The following is a 6,000-nucleotide window of genomic DNA, read 5'->3' on the forward strand; positions in this document are numbered from 1 at the left end:
CCTAAATTCTGTTTAAATTTTTCCTAATTTTAAGTAAAGTTCAAGTTATTTAAACATTAATCTTGCTTTCATTTAGCAATGTTGACCTGGCAACCCCTCAGGTAGTTAGTTCGATCCTGTCCTTTCCCTTATGTTCTGTGCACTCCATGCTGGTTTTGTTAATACTGCTGCTGCTCGATGGTAAGTATTTTGCTGCTTGTGCTCATTTGGTTATATTTATGGGTTTTAATTATCATTCCTGTTTTTATCTTTGTCGGGTTGCAGTAGTGTTGTGGTAGCAATTCGCCGTGGTTGTTGTTGTTCTAACAACTTGATAGGTTGCCCGGGTCAGTGTTGCTGGCTGCTAAAAGTGACCAACCTTTTAAACTTAAAAATTGTAAAACTGAAATGGATCCAAGTAATTGTGCTTAATATGTGTTTCATGTTTGACCGAGACTTGCTTGTTGCTGCCCTCTTGTACTTGGAGTATGGCGTGGCTCTGCATTTGTGCACTTGCTGCTTGTTTTATTTACCATGTTCCGTGGTCATGGAATCCTGTTGGTTTTGGGGTCTGCTCATACTGTACCTGCCATGTAGGGGTAAGTTGAAGACCATTCTCACTTTTATTAATAATTAATTTGTAGTATTTACTTAATCTGCTTTCTGATTTAATAATTGAATGTTTCTTCCACATTTTACCTTAATGATGTGATGTTCTTTGACCTTGTTATCTGCAGCTTCTTGGTATACTAGCCCTTGCTGAAATTGCAGTACCTGTTCTTGGTGCGATTTACTTGGATTAATTTGTGTTGGGTTTTGGAACTGCTGTTGTGACCCTGATTTAAATTCTAAGTGATGTTTTTATTCCAGTTTCATCCATGGTCCAGAGTGTGTGATATGAAATTGTATTGTAATAAAATTTTCTTTTGCAGTGACTGTGTACCCACCTCGCGGTTTGGCCTGAACATGTGAAATTGATTTACAATCTTGACCCATGGTGACCTCCTTCCACTTTTATTTTTACTGTTCTGCCTTGTCCAGGTTACTATGTGTCATGTGTTATTATTCTGAGTTTATTTAATGTGGTGAGTTCTCATGTGTTGGTGATTCTTGCTTATGTAGGCCTATATTGGTTCATATCTGGGTCATGTGCTGTGGGATTTCTTCCTATTTTACCTTGTGTGGTCTTGTGCATGTTCCCGTTCTTGATATGGTGTTGTTGTAGGTCTGTATTGAACTCGTGGGTGATTATGTCATGTGATTATGGTGTATTGATGGGAATCTCACTTGGAACTGTTGTGTTTAATGCTATTTGTGTAACCTTGGGCAGTCTTCTTATTGTCATATACTCTGAAAAGCTTGTCCTGATTGAACGGTGATAGGCTACGTCTGTATGGTTCATCTGAGATGGCATTATCTTTTTAATTTGATGTGTTCATGTCAGGTAGCTCTGTCAGTTCTGTTGTGGAGTGATTAATTTCAGTACCTGATATAATTCATGTCTTAGTCCTTTGGGTACTACTCATCACATTTTATTCACCTTTTTCTGCTGTGTGCATGTACTGCACTCATGTGGTCTTGTTGTAAGGAGATGTGGTCTTAATTTATTTGTGAATCTGTGGTTTGTTTGACCTGGCTAATTGTAGTCGTTGTGTATTGGCTTCTTCCCCTTGCATATTTTCTGTCAGGTGTCTGTGTACTAAACTCTTGCTCTGGGTTTCATTCTCTGCTGCTCATTAGGTGTGGCTAATGTCACGCATGTGTGTGATCTACTGGTGCTGGTTAATGATATCAGTTTTGGCCATGTGCTTGAGTGAATTTTCATTCTTCCTGATTTTTCATTGCTAGTCCTGGTGGGTTGCTCCATGTGTTGATTCTTGGTCATCCTTATCTCTTGTAGTTATACCTATGTGTTGTTACTGGTACTTTATGGCAGTTGTGTGGGTTCATTTCTGAGTTCTGGTGTGGAGTACAGCTAGCTTATAGCTAAACGACCCTTCGTTTTTACTGTGTCTTCATGTTGGAATTTTGGTTGTGAGTTTCGCAATTGTTGTGTTGTTACTGGTGCCGTTCTTTATCTAATTATGGTGGAATCTGTTCTGAAAGTAACCTTCTGTAGTAAATCTTCCTTCCTGTTCATTTTCTGTGGGTTATGGGAGTGTAATTGGTAAATCTTGTCATTTTGTGAATGTACACTGTCCTGATCATGTCTTCATTTGATGTCTAGTGGTATGAGAGCTTATGTCGCTTTTAATTTGTATCCGTGGATCAGATGCTGTATGTGATCTGCTGTTATTGTGAAAAATTTGTGTACGATAAATTTTCCTTGTACCTGGTGCTTGTCACTGTGTAACGTCTTCCGTTTTATCTTATTTACATAAGGTATTCCTTTGTTCGTGCCTTCCGTAGTTCTTCATCTGGTTTAGTAGGTAACCCCTTGTAATTCAGTTGCTTCTGGCTCTACCCTGCATGTTTTCGCAACTCTATATCGTTGCCTGGTTTTCATCTGACTGTTCTGGGTTCTATTCCAGTGAGTATGGGATCATTTGGGGTAAATCCGGAACTGTCGCTGAAATTCCTTGTCCGTCGTTGGGGTATGGGACCCAACTGATTGACTGAGGGTTCTTCTCCATCAACTTATGCTCTTTGTCATCGTGTAACCTATCACTTCTTCATCGTTTATATTTTATTATATCCCGTGTATTCCGACTGGCTGGTAGGGTGTCTGTGGTGATTGGCCTAATCACACAGGGTGGACTGTTGTTTTGCCACCATATTATTAGTCCTGGGTTATCCAGAGGTTCTTCTGAACACTTGATGGTTGTGATAATACACCTGTGCTCAGTATATTCAAAGATTATTTATATGGAGAGGTAACTTTCCCTGAATTTTGGCCCTTGTTATGCTGCGTTGAGCTGGTTCTGGTGGATGTAATATCTTTTCCATGTCTTTTCAGTTATTCTCTATCGTCCTGACTGTAATTGTTGGCTGTCATGTGGTTGTTGGCCTCGGTAATGGTTGCATGGTGATCTGTTGCGGACACACTTTGAGATCTCCCCACCATCTATTATTATACCGGTTAAGTCTCCAGTTATTGCCATTGCTTGCTCCTTATTCTGGGTCGATTATCTGTGTGATTGCTACGTTACGGTTGCGGATGGTTGTGTTTATTGTGAACGTTTCTGCCTCTGCGTCTCCTGTTTTCCTAATCTTCATGTTCTGGGCTACCTGTTTTCTGTACATGGTTTGTCAGTATGTGCTCTGCTGCCTCCGTAGTAATATCTTTTTGCTTGGTTACCTCCCTGTTCCCCCTGGTCATTTCTCCTTCCTGTTCTTGGTCTTGAGGATCTTTCTGGTATCTGTACTGTCCTGTGGAATTATGTGATGTGTGGAAGTATGCTAGTATTTCATGTAAAAGAATGTGTAAACTATAATGGTTTTCGACCTATCAAATTGTTGAGTCTATTGAATTTTACTTAACTTGTTGGGACTAAAACCACTGTAACTTGCCACTGGATTCCATGAGCCACCTTAAATATTCAAAATTACATTTCTGATCTCTTGTGATTAGTCTCGATATTAGTATATTGAAGTCTTGGAATATTTCAGTTGAGTTATTTTTCACCTTTCTTAATATGTAAGTCTTATTCAAAGGTTGGATGGATAATACTATAACTCATGAATTGGTAATTCAAAAATTTGGTATGTTTGATTACTAGTCAACAAAAGAATGTAAAATAACCTCGTTATTTTGGTAATTCCTCAAATGCCGATACAAAATATGTGGTCTGGTATAATGACGTAAACGGTGTTACTTATGTGTTTAACTCGGGTGCAAAATTTGAACTGTTATCTCTAGTAAATTTGGACATGTGGAACTTGCGTAACTCCTCGAAGCATAATGAAATATCACTAAGGTGTCCTGGAAATCATTTCCGTTTATTATGGTCTGCTATGTACACTTGGACCCTCTCTTTCTGCTCCTGTGTGTGGTGTTCCAGTTATTGGCGCGCGGGAGCACCCATGCATCTGCTGATCGGAGATCTAATGTGTGTGATACCTATAGTTGCCTACTGCACTCGGTACTGGTGTGATCAATGTGCTGAATAATGTACTGTCAACTTGTGTGGTGCGTGATGTGACGCTGGCCACGTTGCATCCCATTCTGTTCACACTCAACATGTAATCTGCTAGTATTGTGTGAAGGTCAACATTCCTGCAACCAAGTAAGACCATTCCATGTTTACTGTGCTTATTATGTTCGACTATCATCTCTGTATCAACGTGTGAAGATTTATTTTGGACATTGAAATTGTACCATGCAATAATGTATTCCAACGTCTTGACCCTTCGCCTCCCCGTGTTTTGGCTTACGGAGGGGAGGACTGAGACAATAATTTACCATACCCTCATTTGTTGGACATATACATTTGTGTGTGGGGACTTTTATCTGCAATTCTCGGCCATTGTTTGCATTGCCGTTAAATTATGTGCCTGAAACTGTGGCGATTTAAAATGTATCTTCTTGCCATTGTTACGTCGGTTGCTTCGAAATTATGATTGGCTCAATAACCAAATTTTTGACTTGAGGGTGCGCAGTGTCGATCTTCAACTGAGCGACCCGCGGCTTGACTGGACTGAACGCCAGTCTGTTCCCGGCAGATCGCCAAGATGGACGCGTTTGGAGAAGTTGTGTACAAAATGCGATTGAAAGTTGTTGGAGTGGAGTTTGATAAACCAGGCTAATAGCCTCGTTAATTAAGGCATTGCCTTAATTGTAGCGCAATAATGTTGTGTGTTTCATATTTACAGTTTTTTTAATATTAGTGTGACCGAACTATGTGAAGGAGGGTTCTTCATTACAAAATGGGCTAGAACGTAAGCTATTGGATTACAGTATATTAAATTGGACACCCAAAAATGTAAGTACAAGTATCTACTTAATTGTTTCGAAACTGTTCTGCTGCCGGATTATTTGGAGAAGAACGTGTGTATCAAGCTATCTGCGACAACTATTATATTAGAAGAAATGTTTTGGCAACGCTGTTAATATTACTTCGTCTCTACTCCGCTACTGTAATTGAAATTAGGCCTATAGTTTATGGACCTGGCGACCACCGTTTATTCATTAAATTAAGCTGGACTTTCTTCTTCATCGGACATTTTAATGATATAAATTGTGTCTGCTAAATATTAAAATGTAACTTAACGTGATTTTGGTAATGTTCTATATTCAAATTATTCTTATGGAGTAATTCTGGAACATGGTATATGCGCGGGTGAGAGACCTATTATTCCATTACTTTAATTTAACTGAGATTATCGTTGTGCTGCCTTTTTCTGTTTCTTAAAGTTATTATTATTATTAATTTTGTTGGTGGATTACTTTTTACATTTCTTGTTTCATATTTGTGGCATCCGATGGACTGTTGACAACGTTTTGAAAGACGTTATGTACTAGTATTGTTTTCGTAATGGCTCATTGTTTAATTACTTAATGGGATGGTTTATTTCCGGTCTTATTCGGCCATTACCGTTTTCCAAGGCCTCCTAAAATTAAAATTGTGTAACCGGCATTTAAATCCTTTATTAATATTTTGGTTGGAAGAAATGTTAAATTTAAAAGACTATACATAATTATTGTAATATTCTGGTTATAATAAACTGGAATTTGTTCCCTATTTCTTGATGATACTTTTGCCCTCCTCAGATTATTCGCGTCCGTTTTTCTTTCCTTCTTTCATTATTGCGTGCCATGTTTTTATCTTATCTCCGGTACGCTAATTTTGTGTGGGCTTTGTCTATTGTCTCTTTAAGTCGGATGTTGGCTTCGGTTTGGGGAAGCTGTATGCTTCGTGTGTACCATTGTTTTGTTGTCTGTGAAATTTTAAGTGTTTCCCTTCGTAATTTGTAGTTTATTTGAGACATATTTTTATTCGGGTTCGTGCGATTTTCTCTTGTGTCCTTTCAATTATTTTCGTGTGGAACGTTTTTTTGGGTCTGCTATCGTTGCCTTAAATA

The sequence above is a fragment of the Anabrus simplex genome, chromosome 6 (genome assembly GCF_040414725.1).
Source record: "Anabrus simplex isolate iqAnaSimp1 chromosome 6, ASM4041472v1, whole genome shotgun sequence".
In the NCBI taxonomy this organism is placed as follows: domain Eukaryota; kingdom Metazoa; phylum Arthropoda; class Insecta; order Orthoptera; family Tettigoniidae; genus Anabrus; species Anabrus simplex.